This window comes from Tachyglossus aculeatus, chromosome 6, assembly GCF_015852505.1.
Source record: "Tachyglossus aculeatus isolate mTacAcu1 chromosome 6, mTacAcu1.pri, whole genome shotgun sequence".
Lineage (NCBI taxonomy): Eukaryota > Metazoa > Chordata > Mammalia > Monotremata > Tachyglossidae > Tachyglossus > Tachyglossus aculeatus.
In genome coordinates, this window is record NC_052071.1 from 14749514 (window position 1) to 14769504 (window position 19991).

A 19991-nucleotide genomic window follows, 5' to 3' on the forward strand; every position below is an offset into this window, starting at 1 on the left:
TCTCATATACAAAGGGAGACAGAGCCACGGAGTGAGAGAAGCAGCGTGGCTCAGTGGAAAGAGCGTGGGCTTTGGAGTCAGAGGTCATGGGTTCAAATCCCGGCTCTGCCACTTGTCAGCTGTGTGACTTTGGGCAAGTCACTTCACTTCTCTGGGCCTCAGTTCCCTCATCTGGAAAATGGGGATTAAGTCTGTGAGCCCCATGTGGGACAACTTGATTACCTTGTATCTACCCCAGCGCTTAGAACAGTGCTTTGCACATAGTAAGCGCTTAATAAATGCCATCATCATCATCAGTGAGAGAGAGACGGGGCCACAGAAAGAGTGAGAGACAGAGCCAGAGAGAGGGAGGGAGAGAGAGATAGGGCCGCAAAGAGAGATATAGCCACACAGAGAGAGAGACAATGCTGCAGAGAGAAAGACAGAGAGCCCTAGAGAGACAGAGCCACAAAGAGAGAGACAATCACAAAGAGAGAGGCAGAGTCACAGAGAGAGACAGAGTGTCAGACCAGGGAAAACATAAGTGGATTTAACAGTGCTGGTTCCCGATGAACGAATGCCAGAGCTACGAAGTCGCCCTTCTCTGCTTTGGTTTTAATTATCTCTGGGCTGCAATGTTTCTGCGGCGGTGATTGGCGTCAAACCGCATTGTTTCATCGAACCGTTGCCCTTTCTTTCTCCTTTTGTCTGAGTCGATCCCAGAGGGGGTGCCCCGCGCCCTTCCCCACGCCCAGCCAGGGGCTCCATCGGCACTCCGGCGGGTTGAAGCCGTAATGCCCCAGAGCTGGTTACGTCCCCGTCCGGCTACGGAAAGGCGGGAGATGGGGAAGAGAGGGGAAGAGAATGGACGAGGAGGGAGACGGCCAACCAAGTCTCCAATGTTTCTGGACTGGTTGGACTATGATGTCATGTTTTCCCAGCTCACCTGCGATTGGCTGCCGGCTTGAGCATCGGCTGAGCGCCGAAGACCGGTTCCCATGCCCGCCGGAGGTGGGAACCTCACGGAGCGGCTGGGAATCGAGGCCTGTTGTCGTGACAACCTGGGCAGTGTCGGCCCCTGATGCCCGCACAATGAGGCTGTCACCATCTAAAATGGTGAGCGACTGTGAGTCGTTCTCCAGGGGACGGGGGGAGAATACGAGAGTTAAAAAAAAAAAGAAAAGGAAAAGATCACGGGTGTCCAGGGGAAGGCACCCTCAGTGAAACGGCCGAATGCGGGGCCGAGTCGCCTTCCGAAGGAGTTTCATGACACAGGAAATGCCACCAGGTAGCTATGGAAACCAGTCGGGATGCTTCGCCAGCCTCTGTGTCATCAAGGCTCGTTGGAGAACAGCCATGCCCACTCCTGAAATTAGGAGAAACGGTGCGGGAAGCCGGGGGATGGGGGGGGTGGAGAAGGGAGAGAGAAGTCTGCTATGCCAACAGCCCCGCAGAAGGGGGTGACGGGGAAGAACGCCAGCTTTGGCGGCTCCTCGTTGGGCGTCAAGGACAAGGCGCGTCATCCACTGCTGGTACCCGCCAAAGAGCACGCAAGATGACTAAGCCTGGCCTCAGTGGACCATCTTTTGGGTCCCAGGGGCGGGGTCGGCCCCAGAGAGACATCTCTGGGCCTCCTCGGGGCCACTGCGACATCACCGATTATCGAGAAGCAGCATGGCCTAGTGGCAGGAGCCCGAGGGCGTGGGTTCTAATCCCGGCTCCACCATTTGTCTGCTGTGTGACCTTGGGCAAGTAATTTCATGTCTCTGTGCCTCAAAGGGGGACGAAGACTGTGAGCCCCACGTGGGACAACTTGATTGCCTTGCATCCACCCTAGCGCTTAGACGAGTGCTTGGCACATAGTAAGCACTTAGCAAACACCACAATCATCATCATCATCACTGGGTGCCAGGCCTGGACCTCTCCTCCGCCACACTGACAATGAGATATACTTTGAGCAGAAAAAGCCAACGAGGAAGGCAGTGTCTCTAGACTGAGCTCTTCCTCTTATTACTTTCAAATCGTACTTGTTAAGCACCTTACTGTCTGCCAGGCACTGGCAGAGGAGGACTAGGAGGCCTTCCCAGACTGAGCCCCCTCCTTCCTCTCCCCCTTATCCCCCTCTCCATCCCCCCGTCTTACCTCCTTCCCTTCCCCACAGCACCTGTATATATGTTTGTACATATTTATTACTCTATTTATTTTACTTGTACATATCTATTCTATTTATTTTATTTTGTTAATATGTTTTGGTTTTGTTCTCTGTCTCCCCCTTCTAGACTGTGAGCCCACTGTTGGGTAGGGACTGTCTCTATATGTTGCCAACTTGTACTTCCCAAGCGCTAAGTACAGTGCTCTGCACACAATAAGCGCTCAATAAATACGATTGATTGATTGATTAAGCACCGGGGAAGACACAGTTTGGACACAGTCCCATGTGGGGCTCACAGTCTCAATCCCCATTTTACTGATGAGGGAACTGAGGCCCAGAGAAGTGAAGCGACTTGCCCAAGGTCACACAGCAGACTACTTGCACATATTTATTCCATTTCTTTTATTTCGTTAATACGTTTTGTTTTGTTCTCTGTCTGTTGACTGTGAGCCCGCTGTTGGGTAGGGACCGTCTCTGTATGTTGCCAACTTGTACTTCCCAAGTGCTCTGCACACAGTAAGCGCTCAATACGATTGAATGGATGAATGAATGAAAAGTGGTGGGGCCGGGAGTCAGATCTAGGTCTTTTGAGTCCTTGGCCTGGGCTCTTTCCACTAGGCCACACTGCTTCCCTTCAGGCGGTCTATTTATTTATTTTACTTGCACATATCTATTCTACTTATTTTATTTTGTTAGTATGTTTGGTTTTGTTCTCTGTCTCCCCCTTTTAGACTGTGAGCCCATTGTTGGGTAGGGACTGTCTCTATATGTTGCCAACTTGTACTTCCCAAGTGCTTAGTACAGTGCTCTGCACACAGTAAGTGCTCAATAAATATGATTGATGATGATGATCCTCCCAAATTACAGGCCAAGTGTGGAGGTGCCTTCCCCAGCCATCAGCACTCTCAGCTGGCAGAACCCAGAGCTGGCCCTGGGGGGGCAATTCTCCTGCCAGGCAGGGGGCTGGTGACTTCCACTACTTCCCAACTTTCCGCAGGTCCCTCCCGGCTCCGGGATTTTCCAAAGGAACTGCTCACAAGACCCCCGGCTTAGTAGCAAGAGTCAGAGGACCTGGTTTCTAATCCCAGGTCAGCCACCTGTCTCCTGGGTCAGCTTGGGCAAGTCGCTTCACTTCTCTGGGCTTCAGTTACCTCATCTGTAAAATAACAATAACCCTAATAATAATGATGGTATTTATTAAGCGCTTACTAGGTGCCAAGCACTGTTCTAAGCGCTGGGGTAAATACAAGGCAATCAGGTTGTCCTACGTGGGGCTCGTGGTCTCAATCCCCATTTTACAGATGAGGTAACTGAGGCACAGAGAAGGTAGGTGACTTGCCCAAGGTCACACAGCAGACAAGCAGTGGAGCCGGAATTAGAACCCACGGCCTGAAGACTGTGAGCTCCATGTGGGAAGGACTGTTTCCAACCTCATTAACTCTTATCCACCCCAGCTCGTAGAACAGTGCTTGGCATATAGTAAGTGCTTAACAAGTACCATAATAATAATAATAATTATTATTAAGTGGTCCCCAAACTTGGCCCACACCCTGGCTCTCTGATATCATAGCTCCTCCTCTTCTCGTCTTAACCCCAACTTGGCCCTGGCCAAAGGCAATGCCCCAATAACTGCCAGCCATGGAAAATGCTACTCAGTAGGATCACGTAAGCACCTACTTACACCCCTCCAACCACCTGTTCAACACTGCTGCATCACCTACACGCAATTAGCCTTCTTATCACTTTTGTCCACAGTCCGCCAGTCAATCATATTTGTTTATTTTTTTAAATGGCATTTATTAAGCGCTTACTATGTGCAAAGCACTGTTCTAAGCGCTGAGGAGGTTACAAGGTGATCAGGTTGTCCCTCGGGGGGCTCACAGTCTTCATCCCCATTTTACAGATGAGGGAACTGAGGCACAGAGAAGTTAAGTGACTTGCCCAAACTCACACAGCTGACAATTGGCTTCGCCGGGGTTTGAACCCATGACCTCTGACTCCAAAACCCAGGCTCTTTCCACTGAGCCTCGCTGCTTCTTATTGAGCCTGAATATATGTACATATATTTGTACGTATTTATTACTCTATTTATTTATTTTATTTGTACATATTTATTCTATTTATTTTATTTTGTTAATATGTTTTGCTTTGTTGTCTGTTTCCCCCTTCTAGACTGTGAGCCCGCTGTTGGGTAGGGACCGTCTCTATATGTTGCCAACTTGTACTTCCTAAGCGCTTAGTACAGTGCTCTACACACAGTAAGCGCTCAATAAATACGATTGAATGAATGAATGAATGAGCGCTTACCGTGTGCCCAGCACTGTACTAGCACTTGGGAGAGTACAATCCAACAAAATAACAGACACATTCCCTGCCCACAACAAGCTTGTTGCCAACTTGTACTTCCCAAGCGCTTAGTACAGTGCTCTGCACACAGTAAGCACTCAATAAACACAACTGAATGTCTACACACACATACAAGTCCATGAAACTTTTTCTTTCTATCCAATCTTACGGAGGTCCCATTGAAAATGAAGTGTCTTGAATGGAGGATTAATTTGGATTTAAGTAACAAAGTTAATGCATGGTAATGAAGTACCGATTGACTATTAAGAATATGTTTGATAGCCGCATATCTCGGTCTATGGTAGTTCCATCTCATTAAGCACTTGTTGCTCCCGCTAATCAATTATGACTCTGCTCCCAAGCAGGAGCGCAGCCCCTTGAATGGATCGGTTGGATTTTGATAAGGTCGTTTGGGGGGTAATTAGAACTGGTGTTTTAGGACAGCTTGGAGTACACCATCGCTGTGCAGTCAATAATAAATAGTAATTAGCGTATGAATTAAGAGCTGTTAAGTATAGCTTGAAGATTCAGGCCTGGTAAAAAGGGGCAAGCAACCCTTTCACACAGCGCTTCCGGATGCCACCTTAGCCCCTCCTCTGACACTGTCGGTTGTGGGGTGGGATTTTTAATAATAATTCCAGTACTTGTTAAGTGCTTACTACGTGCCAAGCACTGTTCTAAGGGCTGGGGTAGCTACAAGTCAATCAGGTTGGACACAGCCCCTGTCCCCACGTGGGGCTTGCATACTTCACCCCCATTTTACAGACGAGGTAACTGATGATGGTATTTGTGAAGAGCTTAACTATTCATTCATTCATTCAATCGTATTTATTGAGCGCTTACTGTGTGCACAGCACTGTACTAGGCGCTTGGGAAGTACAAGTTGGCAACGTATAGAGACGGTCCCTACCCAACAACGGGCTCACAGTCTAGAAGGGGGAGACAGACAACAAAATATATTAACAAAATAAAATAAATAGAATAGTAAATACGTAAAATAGAGTAATAAATCTCTACAAACGTATCTAAAGGTGCTGTGGGGAGGGGAAGGAGGTAGGGTGGGGGGGATGGGGAGGGAAAAGGAGGGGGCTCAGTGTGGGAAGGCCTCCTGGAGGAGGTGAGCTCTCAGTAGGGCTTTGAAGGGAGGAAGAGAGCTAGTTCAGTGGATGTGCGGAGGGAGGGAATTCCAGGACGGGGGAGGAATACATTTATTCATTCATTCATTCATTCAATCGTATTTATTGAGCGCTTCCTGTGTGCAGAGCGCCTGGCCTCCTCCCACCGAGGGTCGACGGCGGCACTATGTGCCAGGCACTGTACTAAGCCCTGGGGTGGAGGCAAACTAATCGGGTTGGACACAGTCCCCGTCCCACGCGGGGCTCACGGTCTCAATGCCCATTTTACAGATGACGTAACCGAGGCCCAGAGAAGGGAAGTCACAAGGTCACACAGCAGACATGGGGCAGAGCTGGGATTAGGACCCAGATCCTTCTGACTCAGCTCTAGCCACTGGGTCACGCTGCCTCTCACGTGCCCGGTGCACCAGATAAGGTCTCAGGAGGCTGTTGGTCGCGCATCATGTGGATCGCGAAGCCGAGGCCCCAGATGGCCATGCCCAATGCCCAGTGTCCACGGCAAAGCCGGATATAACAATAATAATAATAATAATAATAATAATGATGATGGCATTTGTTAAGCGCTTACTATGTGCAAAGCACTGTTCTAAGCGCTGAGCACTGTTCTCTTTCCTACCGCCCGGGACTCTATTTATTTTATTTTGTTAATATGTTTGGTTTTGTTCTCTGCCTCCCCCTTTTAGACTGTGAGCCCACTGTTGGGTAGGGACTGTCTCTATATGTTGCCAACTTGGACTTCCCGGCGCTTAGTACAGTGCTCTGCACACAGTAAGCGCTCAATAAATACGATTGATTGATTGATTGATTGACTCTCTGTATTCCCAGGTCTGGGAGGGCCCCTGCTCGGCCCATCCCTTTGCTTCAATTCAGGCCTGCATCCCCCACCTCAATGGAGCTCCACCTCGGCCTTTATCTGTAGTTCGGTACATATCTGTAAAGCATTTATTTTATATTCATGTCTGCCTCCCCCTCTAGACTTGAAGCTCTAGGGCAGGGAATGTGTCCATTTATTATTAAAAGGACAATGGACAATTATTGGGGAGGCAGCTTGGCTCAGTGGAAAGAGCACGGGCTTTGGAGTCGGAGGTCATGGGTTCAAATCCAGCTCCGCCACTTGTCAGCTGTGAGACTTTGGGCAAATCACTTCACTTCTCTGTGCCTCAGTTCCCTCATCTGTAAAATGGGGATTAAGGCTGTGAGCCCCCCGTGGGACAACCTGATCACCTTGTAACCTCCCTGGCACTTAGAACAGTGCTTGGCACAAAGTAAGCGCTTAATAAATGCCATTATTATTATTATTATTATTATTTGGAGTCGGAGGTCATGGGTTCAAATCCAGCTCTGTCACTTGTCAGCTGTGAGACTTTGGGCAAATCACTTCACTTCTCTGTGCCTCAGTTACCTCACCTGTAAAATGGGCATGAAGACTGTGAGCCCCACGTGGGACAACCTGATCACCTTGTAACCTCCCCAGCGCTTAGAACAGTGCTTGGCACATAGTAAGCGCTTAATAAATGCCATTATTATTACTATTATATTGTACTCTCCCAAGTGCTGAGTACAGTGTACTGCACACAGTAAGTGCTCAATAAATACGCTAGACTGACTGACTTTACCAAAATTCCTTTTGTACTGGAGATGGAGAACAACTCATCCTCATTCCTCTTTATCTGCAGCCTTCCAGCCCCTAATTCTAGTGCTTAGAACAGTGCTTGGCACATAGTAAGCACTTAACAAATGCCATTATTATTATTAATCTTTCCTCATAGATCCCATTATTGACTAGACAAGGCAACTCCGAACCATCATGTATTCTGCTACCTGTCAAAGTTAACGCTGCTTCCTCCAGAACGCTATGGAGATACACAAATATCACGGCTTATTTAGCCACACGCTGCTCGTGCCTAGATTAAAACAGACGGGCTAAATTGGACTATTATGTTTTGGGTCTGGCATGTTGATGGGCTGTCACACGCTGGTTGTTTTTAAGCCCCTTTGCCATTTTTCTCTGGAGAACTGAATCCTCTCATTCTTGACGTGACATTTAAATCTGATTAAGTTCCAGGAAGGTATGATGAGGATAAAGACTGTGAGCCCCATGTGGGACACCGTGAGCTCTGTGTGGGACAGGGACCGTGTCTAACCTGACTGGCTTGTATATATCCCGGTGCTTGGTACAGTGCCTGGTACATAGTAGGTGCTTAACAACTACCATAAAATAAAAAAAAATGAGACAAGGAAGGGAAGCCCACCCGGGGAAGGAGCAAAGAGGGAGTTCCCTGGAGTTTGCCTTGCAGCGTGGCTCAGTAGAAAGAGCCCGGGCTTTGGAGTCAGAGGTCACGGGTTCAAATCCCGGCTCCACCAATTGTCAGCTGTGTGACTTTGGGCAAGTCACTTCATTTCTCTGGGCCTCAGTGCCCTCATCTGTAAAATGGGGATTAAGACTGTGAACCCCAAGTGGGACAACCTGATCACCTTGTATCCTCCCCAGGGCTTAGAACAGTGCTTTGCACATAGTAAGCGCTTAACAAATGCCATCATTATTATTTTTAATGCCGCTGGGATCTGACCCTGGGGTGCTTGGGGGCTTCCTTAGCCTGGGGCCTCTGGGGTTTTAGCCCTGTCAGCCTCTGCATTACTCTGCCCTCAGAAATAGTAAAAATGTAGGAGCCCAGTAAGGACGTTATTCCTGCCCACCCTTCATTCATTCATTCAATCGTATTTATTGAGAGCTTACTGTGTGCAGAGACTCTACTAAGCACTTGAGAAAATACGATACAGCAATAAAGAGAGAGAATCCCCGCCCACAATGAGCTCACAGTCTACCCTGCTACAAGCACATTTGGTTACCATGCCCTGAGAAGGGACTTCTTTATCATCAATCATGAATCGTATTTATTGAGCGCTTACTGTGTGCACAGCACTGTACTAAGCGCTTGGGAAGTACAAGTTGGCAACATATAGAGACAATCCCTACACAACAGTGGGCTCACAGTCTTGGAAGGGTATGACAGCTGTGTTGAACCCCCAGTGGGCCCGGGGCTAGTGGATATTTGTGGGACCTCCACCAGGTGCAACAGATAATAATACTATTGCTTATAATAATAATGGTTCTTGTTAAGAGCTTACTATGTGCCAAGCACTGGTCTATGCGCTGGGGTACGTACAAATTAGTCAAGATGGACACGGTCCCTGTCTCACATAGGGCTCGCACTGTTAATCCCCATTAATCTTAATCCTCTCACACTCTTAATCCTCTAATCCAGCGCTTAGAACAGTGCTTTGCACATAGTCAGCGCTTAATAAACGCCATCATTAAATGCCATCATTTACAGATGAGGTAACTGAAGCCCAGGGAAGTAAAGTGACTTGCCCAAGGTCACACAGCAGACACGGAGGAGCCGGGATTCAAACCCGTGACCTTCTGACTCCCGGGCCTGTGCTGTACCCACTAAGCCATGACTCAGACTGCGAGCCCCAGGTGCGACAGGGAGTGTGTCTGACCTGATCTACACATATAGTAAGTGCCTAACAAATACCATAAATACCCCATCTTACCTCCTTCCCTTCCCCACAGCACCTGTATATAGGTATATATGTTTGTACATATTTATTACTCTATCTATTTATTTATTTTACTTGTACATATCTATTCTATTCTACTTATTTTATTCTGTTACTATGTTTGGTTTTTGTTCTCTGTCTCCCCCTTTTAGACTGTGAGCCCACTGTTGGGTAGGGACTGTCTCTATATGTTGCCAATTTGTACTTCCCAAGCGCTTAGTACAGTGCTCTGCACACAGTAAGCGCTCAATAAATACGATTGATGATGATGATGATGATAATAATAAAGTCCTGGGACACTTTGAAGTCCACCTGCTTTATCCCTTCAGGGATCAAAAGCGTTTTCCTATTATTGTGCATTCTCTCACTGGACAATTTTCTTGGAACCGAAAGCTGTTACTCCCTTGCCCCCGGGGAATAGGAATGGCTTCAAAAACATCCCCAAGACATGGGCACCTTCTATATTGGCAGAATGGGTAATGTGGAGAATACGGCGTGTTTTTTGCAAATGCCAGGTGGGACTCACCCCAGGCAGAGTTTATTATGGAAAGCACAGGACCAAAAAGGCCCAGACCCAGAAGGAGAATGGGATGCGGGACGACTTTAAGATTCACAAAGTGGAAACTCACTTTCGGCAGCATCAAGCAGGGAGGATACGCTGCCTTCTGTTTGGCAATGGCCCTGCTCAATCTATAAACTAAACAGCCCCCCTACTATCTAAAATCTATTTCACAATAATTATGGTATTTATAAAATACTTATGTGCTACGCACTGGCGCACATTCACTCATTCATTCAATCAATCATATTTATTGAGCGCTTTCTGTGTGCAGAGCACTGTACTAAGCGCTTGGAAAGTGCAGTTTGGCAACAGAGACATACAACATGGGGTACACACTGTGAGGCAGCATGGCCTAGTGGAGAGAGCACAGGCCTGAGAGTCAGAAGGACCTGGGTTCTAATTCCGGCTCCGCCGCTTTCATTCATTCATTCATATTTATTGAGTGCTGTTTGCAGAGCACTGTACTAAGCGCTTGGGAAGTACAGCTGGCAACATATAGAGACGGTCCCTACCCAACAACGGGCCCACTTGTCTTCTGTGTGACCTCTGGGCAAATCACTTTACTTCTCTGGGCCCCGGTCACTTCATCTGTAAAATGGGGATTAAGACTGTGGGCCCCATGTGGGATGTGGACTGTGCCCAGCCTGATTAGCTTGCATCTACCACAGTGCTTAGTGCCTGGCACTTAGTAAATGCTTAAAAAATACCATTAAAAAAAAAAATCATCAGATCAGACAGTCCCTGCCTGACATAGGGCTAATTATCGAAAAAGATCTACATGGAGAAGTGCCTTATCCCCATTTTACAGAATAAACTGAGGCCCAGAGAGATCAAATGAGTTGCCCAAGGTCGCTCAGGAGGCGAGTGGCAGACCTGGGATTAGGACCCAGGTCTCCTGGTTCCTAGTCCCACGTTATTCCTCCAAGTCAAGGCTGCCTCCAAATGGAGGGAAGCAGGGAGTCAAGCAAGATCGTAAATCCTTGGTTGGAAATCGCAGAGAACATACACCTTGAGCCGAGCAAAGAAAATAGACCGAAAGAAGTTAAGGAGGCCAAGAAGACTTTCATTAATAATTAATGGGAAAGTGAGTCATGAAAGACAAGAGAATGAAATAAGAGGTGAATGAAAAGAGTTGTGATGGAAAAGGCCTGCCAAAGTCAAGCTGCTGATCAGGAAAGCGATGAGGTGCAGTGGAAGGAGCCTTGGGCTGGGAGGACTTGGGTTCAAATCTCAGCTTCACCCCTTGCCTGCTGGGTGGCCTCGGGCAAGTCACTTCACTTCTCTGGTCCTCAGTTTCCTCATCTATAAAGTGGGGATGGAAATACCTGTTCTTCCCAGCTAAACTGAGCCTCATATGGGGCAGGGACTGCATCTGATGGGGTTAATACGTATTCCCCCGTCAGGGCTTCTCACAGTGCTTGGCAAAAAGTACATAATAAATACTACATTATTATTATTATTATGTCTTCCAGACAGTGCATAGCATAAGACTGAAATTAATCATTTAGGCCACCGACGAGTAACGAAGCCTTCATAAAAGAAGACCTCGACCTGAATGGGTATGGGAATACTTGGGAAATGTGAAGAACCCCAAGTTATCGGGTCAGGATGTCCTAAAGCCTCCGAAGGAAATTGATTCATGTACTCTTCGGGCAGCTTTGAATGGTTTAAATTATTATGTTTTGAAAGAATGAGAAAGAGCCCAAAGTCTGGAAAAGGGCAAGCGGGTGGAGAGGTCTGATAGACTGCCTTCTCCGAGCACCACAGCGATGGCCGAAACCAGAATCCACTTAATCAATGGTAGGTTTTGGGTGTCTTCTCTGTGCACAGCACTGCATTAAGTGCTAAGAGTCCAATACAACAGAGATGGTAGACACAATCAGCAATCAAGCAATCCTATCTACTGAACACTGTACTAAGCGCCTGGGAGAGTACAACAACGATATACATTCCCTGCCCACGATGATCTTTGCACTATTAATTTGGTCCATGAAAATGGAGTGGTAAGCAAGAAAGCACTAAATCAACTACAGTTTCCCTCAGAAAAGCCTATGAAGGGCTTTACTGCATTCCAAAGATCCCCAAGAATGACCCAAAAACCCAAGAGTAATTTTTAAATAAATGGTATTTACTGAGCGCTTACTATGTGCAGAGCACTGTACTAAGGCCTTGGGAGAATACCCTATAACACAGTTGGTAGACATACTTAAAGCGATTAAAAATACAATGTAGTGAAAAGATTCAAGAGCAATGTAAATATGTACCAATAATAAAAGGTTTTCTATTAGGTTTTTCTTTTTGAGTCAACCTAGTACTTAATTTTCAAAGTGCTCTCTTTCATATCCTATTCAGCAAATAGGTACCCTGGGTTAACAGACTAGAGAGATGTGTCTTTGCTTCTGCTCTATTCTCCCAGTAAATACGACTGATTGATTGAAATGTCATTATCTGTGCTCAATACACCTCCCCTTAACTGTGCTAAATGGCAATGGGTTATAATCACTCTATTTCAAATCAAAGCACTTCAAAAAGAGGGGAAGTGTATAAACCAAGGTAAATTCTGCAGCATAGCACCTGTTGAGGAGAAGTAATACTGTCATTAAAATTCTACAGGCATTTGCCTGCTGTGTGACCTGGGGCAAGTCATTTGACTTCTCTTCGCATATACTTCACTTCTCTGGGCCGCAGTTACTTCATCTGTAAAATGGGGATTAAGACTGTGAGCCCCATGTAGGACGGGGACTTTGTCAAACCTGGTGAGCTTAATAATAATAATAATAATGATGCCATTTATTAAGCACTTACTATGTGCAAAACACTGTTCTAAGTGCTGGATCTGGATACAAGGTAGCTTGTATCTACCCCAGCAGTCAGAACAATCAATCAATCATATTTATTTATTGAGCGCTTACTGTGTGCAGAGCCCTGTACTAAGCGCTTGGGAAGTACAAGTTGGCAACATATAGAGACAGTCCCTACCCAGCAGTGGGCTCACAGTCTAAAAAGGGGGAGACAGAGAACAAAACCAAACATACTAACAAAATAAAATAAATAGAATAGATTTAGAATAAATAGAACAGTGCTTGACACACAATAAGCGCTTCACCCGTAAAATGGGGATTAAGACTGTGAGCCCCATGTGGGACAGGGACTTTGTCCAACCTGATTACCTTGTATCCACCCCAGCAGTTAGCACAGTGCTTGACCCACAGTAAGCGCTTAACAAATAGCATCATTTATTTATTTTTTTATCTTACAATGCACCCATAAGCAGACACATTCCCTGCCCACGCCGGCAGAGGAGCTTGGGTCCACCCAGAAAAAGCGGCTCTGAGACTGAGACGCTCCCCACGAGGCCTAGAGGTGCTTAGTAGATGCTCCCCACGAGGCCTAGCAGTGCTTAGTACAGTGCTCTATGTGCAGTAAGTGCTCAATAATTGAATGAACGAATGAGGGGATGGTAGAGAAAGAAATAGGGGAGGGGAGGAAGCTTCACCAGAGCTGCCCACTCTGAGGCGTTGACCCGGGAGCGGTGAAATGCCTTCTCTGTCCTAAGATGCTGCCATTCCCAGAAATGGGAGCAGGGGCTTTGGGAGCCGGGACTCTCCCAGCATCAGCCAGTTTCCCCCACAACCCGGTCCCCGGCCCATAGGATTGGTCCCCGAGAGCAGACGAGCCTCTCGGAGACCAGCCGGAGCGGATGCCGTCAACACACTGCGGCGCTGGAATGGTGACAAGCTGGCCGGGCGGGTGTCGCAGAGACAGCGGTCTTCCGGGGACACGGCCTCTCTCGGGCCCCGCGGGAGGAACCGGAATGCTGTCCCAGCCAGCCGGAGGGGGCTGGGGAAGAAGGAGGGAGCTGGTCGGGTCCCTTGACTGGAGCCTGCTGCCCCTCTCATTGATCCCCCCTGGGTCATGTGAAGCCCCTCGCCTTCGCTCAACCCAGGGAGGTGACCCAAAGTCAAGCCCTGCCTCGCTAAGAAGCTCGTTGTGGGCAGGGAATGCCAATGTGTCTGTTTATTGTTGTACTGTACTCTCCCAAGTGCTTAGTACAGTGCTCTGCACACAGTAAGCGCTCAATAAATATGACTAAGAAGCACAGCATCTCCCCATCCATGTATCTGTAATTTATTATATCGGTAATATATGTGCTTTTGTCATTGACTGTTTCCCCCTCTAGACTGTAAGCTCACTGTGGGCAGGGAATGCAAATGTGTCTGTTCATTGTTGAATTATACTCTCCCAAGCGCTTAGTACAGTGCTCTGCACACAGTAAGTGCTCAATAAATATGACTAAGAAGCACAGCATCTCCCCATCCATGTATCTGTAATTTATTATATCGGTAATGTATGTACTTTTATTATGGACTGTTTCCCCCTCTAGACTGTAAGCTCACTGCGGGCAGGTAATATTCATTCATTCAATCGTATTTACTGAGTGCTTACTGTGTGCAGAGCACTGTACTAAGTGCTTGGGAAGTACAAGTTGGCAGCATGTTCATTCATTCAATCGTACTTATTAAGAGCTTACTGTGTGCAGAGCACTGTACTAAGCGCTTGGGAAGTACAATATGTCTGTTCATTGTTATAGTGTACTCAGAGTGAGATAATGGATAGAGCCCACACCTGGGAGTCAGTAGGAACTGGGTTCTAATCCCGACTCTGCCCCACGTCTGTTGTGTGACCTTGGGCAAATCACTTCACTTCCCCTGGCCTCAGGTACCTCATCTGTAAAGTGGGGATTAAGATTGTGAGCCCCATGTGGGACAGGGACTGGCTTGGATCTACCCCAGTGCTTCGTACAGTGCTTAAGTGCTTAATGAATACCACAGTTATTATTATTACTCTCCCAAGCGCTTAGTACAGTGCTCTGCACGCAGTAAATATGACTGACGGACTGGCATTTCCTTGGCCAGCCTATTCTTCTCCCTAGAGGCACCCTGGGGGGGATAAGGGGGGAAAGGGAGAAGGTGGGGGGGAGACAACAAACAAGCCTGGGAATTCTGGATGCCTTGAACTGAGAGGCTTCAAGAGGTCACCTGTCCAGCCCCCAGAGAGATGGGGGGGGGGTCTTGAGTGACCCACCACATCAGCTCCCAACTCCAGCAGGCCGAGTTATTCCTGGAATAACTTCCGTGTGGCCCGGCTGGTCTTTCCTGCTTCTGCTGTGTCCTTGGTTCTTCTACCAGAGACCCCTGCCCCTACACTGTCACATCCTCCTCTTCAGTCTCCCAGCCTCTAGCTCCTTCCCATTTATCCACTCATTCAATTGGATTTATTAAGCGCTTACTGTGTGCAGAGCACTGTATTAAGCGCTTGGGAAAGTACAGTACAGCAATAAAGAGTGACAGCCCCTGCCCACAGAGAGCTCACAGTCTGGGGGGTGGGGGGAGATCGACATCAATACAAATAAATGGACATAAATATAAATAAAATTACAGATATATACATACCCTCAGCCCACACCCCACAACTCGGAGAACTGGGGGAAGGGATCCCGACAGGGCACTGAAGCAGGGGACCCCCCACCAACTCCATCAACTCCCCTCTCCTGGGGTCCTTCCTAATAATAATAATAATGGCATTTGTTAAGCGCTTACTATGTGCAAAGCACTGTGCTAAGCGCTGGGGAGGTTACAAGAATCTGTCCCTCCCTCTACTGGCCAAGGGACCAAGAGGCAGAGCCCCGGACAGCTGAGCCCCGGCCCCGGGCAAGTCAAGGAAATCTTGCCTGGCAGGAGCTCTGCCCACAACACACTGATTTCATTGGCAAATCGGCAAATTACGGCTTCGAGAAACAAGTACAGCTTCCCCAAAAGCAATGGAGAGTAGTGAGCTCGGGCCTTGCCATCCCATCCTTTTCCAGCAAAGTCGGGTATCCACGGTTGGCACAGAAACCCCCAAATCATCTCGCCAGTCTCTTCCTCTAGTGCCTATGGTGATCCCCTCCCACCCTGGTCCTGCTGTCTCCAGGTTGTCTTTTACTCATTCTGATTAATAACAATAATTATGGTATTAAGCGCTTCCTAGGTAAGTTACTGTAAGTCACTGGGTAAGCAAATCACTGTACTAGGCGCTGGGGTAGATACAAGATAAGCGGGTTCACTCACGGTCTTAATCCCCATTTTACAGATGAGGAAACTGAGGCACAGTTAACCTATTCACTGTGCCTTGTTCTCAGCTCTTCAGCTTCTGACTTCTTGCTCCTTCTCCTTCACACAAGACAAACTACAGATCTTATCTCAGAGCCCCTGAATGATCACACCTCTTCCAGGAGGCCTTCCCAACCAATCTCTAATCTCCCTGGGCTTTATCCCACAGCTGCCACTACAGCGCTTCCATTCATCCAATCGTATTTATTGAGCGCTTACTGTGTGCAGAGCACTGTACTAAGCGCTTGGGAAGTGCAAATCGGCAACATTTAGAGACGGTCTCTATTTTTTCCACACCCCAAACGCTTAGCACTTAAGTGATGATGATAATAGTATTTGTTAAGTGTTTACTCTGAACTAGGCACTTCATTATGCTCTGGGGAGGATACAAGCAAATCGAGTTGGACACAGCCCCAGTCCCAAATGGGGCTCACAGTCTCAATCCCCATTTTACAGATGAGATAAATGAGGCACAGAGAAGCGACTTGCCCAAGGCCACACAGCAGATGAGTGGCAGAGCAGGGATTAGAATCCAGGACCTTCTGATTCCCAGGCCTGTGCTCTGTCCATTCATTCATTCAATTGTATTTATTGAGCGCTTACTTGTGCAGAGCACTGTACTAAGCGCTTGGGAAGTACAAGTTGGCAACATATAGAGACGGTACCTACCCAGCAGTGGGCTCACAGTCTAGAACGGGGGAGACAGAGAACAAAACAAAACATATTAACAAAATAAAATAGAATAAATATGTACAAATAAAATAGAGTAATAAATATGTACAAACATATATACAGGTGCTGTGGGGAGGGGAAGGAGGTAAGGCAGGGTGGAGGGGGACGAGGGGGAGAGGAAGGAGGGGGCTCAGCCCGGGTAGGTCTCCTGTCCATGTTGCTTCTAATTATTCTCCCTGGTTGTCATTTAAGTGCCTGTCTCGTCCCCCTACACTATAAGCTACCTGAGGCCTGGAATCGGATGTTCTAACTCTTCCTCTTCTCCCAAGGGCCCAGGATACAGTTGGTACTAGATAAATGCTATATACTGGTGGATTCATTCATTCGTTCAATTGTCGCTGACAATTCTAGAGGGCAAGAAGCCTGACCTGCCCATCCTCTGAACCTCCCCAGGCTGAGCCCCCTCCTTCCTCTCCCCCACTACCCCTCCCCATCCCCCCCACCTTACCTCCTTCCCCTCCCCACAGCACCTGTAGTTACGTATATATGTTTGTACGTATTTATTACTTTATTTATTTTACTTGTACATATTTATCCTATTTATTTTATTGGGTTTATATGTTTTGTTTCATTGTCTGTCCCCCCCTTCTAGACTGTGAGCCCGCTGTTGGGTAGGGACCGTCTCTATATGTTGCAAACTCGTACTTCCCAAGCGCTTAGTACAGTGCTCTGCACACAGTAAGCGCTCAATAAATACGACTGAATGAATGAATGAACTTCCCCCATTACAGAGTTCAGCCTGATGCCCTCCTCCCTGGCTGACAACAATTGTCAGGGCCAGTCAGAGGATGGGTTTTCCTGAAATCCAGCAGCTTTCAGGGTCTCACTCGGTTCCACAGTGGTGGTGATAGAAGTAGTAGCGGCAGTAGAAATAGCCCACTCGGTGGGATGCCTTGAACTGGGTGCTTGAGAAACACAAAATAAACAAGGGGCACCCACCCTGTCCACAAGGAGCTTCCGCTCTAATGGGGGAGACAAACACAGAATCTTTACAACTCGAGTGGTCAGTCGAGCATATTTACTGAGGGCATACTGTGTGCTTGGGAGAGTACAATATAACAGACACATTCCCTGCCCATAATGAGCTTACAGTCCAGGGACATTAATTGATTGGAGGTCAGAATCAATCATGATCTTCCATCTTCTGGACCACAAGAACGGCCAACAGGTCCAATGTGGGGACTTGGGAGAGGGGGCCCCAAATCCTCTCCATGGTGGCCTCAGAGCCCTAAGCTAATCTGACACGTTGGCACTTGACTCCTGTGCTTCCATTTTATTTTGTTAAAAAGAACTCCGGGTGCTGAGGTGAGGAGAAGTCTGCCATCTGTGATCACACGCTGAGAAGCCAATCAGCACAGGGGATGGGAGAACTTGGCCGCCAGGTCCACTGAGCTCAGCAATTAGGTCTGCCTGGAGCCAGCCGCAGGGACTTTTGGAAAGGAATTATTTTCAGGTGGAAATTTCCTCGTCTGAAACCACATCTGCCCGGGGCAATGTCAGCTTAAAAAACCCAAGCCGAGGCAGGCGGTGCTAGCCTCTGAAGCGACCCCTTGGAAAGCTGATGGACAGATGGATAAATTGGGGCTGGTGGGTCCCTGACCCACCCCTCATAATAATAATAATAATAATATTATTATTATTATTATGGTACTTGTCAAGTATGGTTCTAAGCACTGGGGTAGATACAAGTTCATCAGATTGGACACAGTTCTTGTCCCACATGGAAATCAGAGTCTTAATCCCCATTTTACAGATGAGGTAACTGAAGCCCAGAGAAGTGAAGTGACTTGTTCAAGGTAACACAGCAGACATGTAGCAGAGCTGGGATTAGAACTCAGGTCCTCTCGACTCCCAGGCCCGCACTCTGATAATAATAATACTAATAGCATTTGTTAAGTGCTTACTATGTGTGAAGCACTGTTCTAAGCACTGGAGTAGATACAAGGTGATCAGCTTGTCCCACGTGGGGCTCACAGTCTTAATCTCCATTTTACAGATGAGGGAACTGAGGCCCAGAGAAGCTAAGTTACTTGCCCAAAGTCACACAGCTGACAAGTGGCAGAGCCGGAATTAGAATCCACGACCTCTGACTCCCAAGCCCGAGTTCTTTCCACTGAGCCATTGTGTCTCTCAGTCCTCGGCCTCCCTAAAAGTCCTCAGTGCAGTTCTCCAGTCCCCCAGGCCACCGGGGATTAAGTTCAACTTTATTATCATTACCACTGTTACCACTATTATGGTATGTAAGCACTTACTAGGTGCCAAGTACTGAGCAATACAATACAATCAGATCAGCCCCACACAGAGCTCCCAGTTTAGGTGGGAGGAAAACCAGGTATTGAATCACCATTTTACGGATGCGGAAACAGTGGCAAAGAAATGTGAAGGGACTTGCCCAAGGTCCCATAATAATAATAATAATAATAATAATAATAATTTGTTAAGGGCTTACTAACAAACATGGGGACCCACAAGGCGGGAAGGAATCCCACCGGCAAATACAGGCTTTGAGGCCATTCTGACCCTGGTCCTAGGGCCCATATCGCCCGTGGGACGCCGTTCCCCATCAGACCGTGGATCAGAACTCAGATGCCAGCGGCTACACCAAAGGCCTCAGAGGGTCAGCAGACAAACTTGTGGCATTACTTCTGTGGCATGACAATTTCCCTCGTTGCCCGTTAACGGAGACATTCCAGAGCAACCCCGGAGGCACAGCAAAATGGCTTTTCCACCAGGAGTCCTCACCAGGCTAGGTGACCATAGGGGAAGGCGCAAGCTGCAAGGGACGGGTTCATCCCCACCAATTCTGCTCAGAAGGCCTGAATCAATCAATCAATCGTATTTATTGAGCGCTTACTGTGTGCAGAGCACTGTACTAAGCGCTTGGGAAGTACAAGTTGGCAACATATAGAGACAGTCCCTACCCAACAGTGGGCTCACAGTCTAGAAGGGGGAGACAGAGAACAAAACCAAACATATTAACAAAATAAAATAAATAGAATAGATATGTACAAGTAAAATAGAGTAATAAATATGTACAAACATATATACAGGTGCTGTCGGGTAGGGAAGGAGGTACGACGGTGGGGATGGAGACGGGGACGAGGGGGAGAGGAAGGAAGGGGCTCAGTGTGGGAAGGCCTCCTGGAGGAGGTGAGCTCTCAGTAGGGTCTTGAAGGGAGGAAGAGAGCTAGCTTGGCGGATGGGCAGAGGGAGGGCATTCCAGGCCAGGGGGATGACGTGGGCAGGGGGTCGACGGCGGGACAGGCGAGAACGAGGCACGGTGAATTTTACTATTCCATTCAATCCATCAATCAATGGTCTATATTGAGCACTTACTATGTGTGGGGCACTGTACTAAACGCTGAGGA

At 47.7% G+C, this 19991-nt stretch overlaps 1 protein-coding gene across 2 annotated transcripts in view; it reads right to left on the bottom strand.

Moving 5' to 3' along the window:
* The window catches only part of PAK3 (p21 (RAC1) activated kinase 3), a 157287-nt gene that overhangs the window by 122781 nt on the left and 14515 nt on the right, over positions 1-19991 (bottom strand). The gene's annotated exons all lie outside the window — the stretch shown is intronic.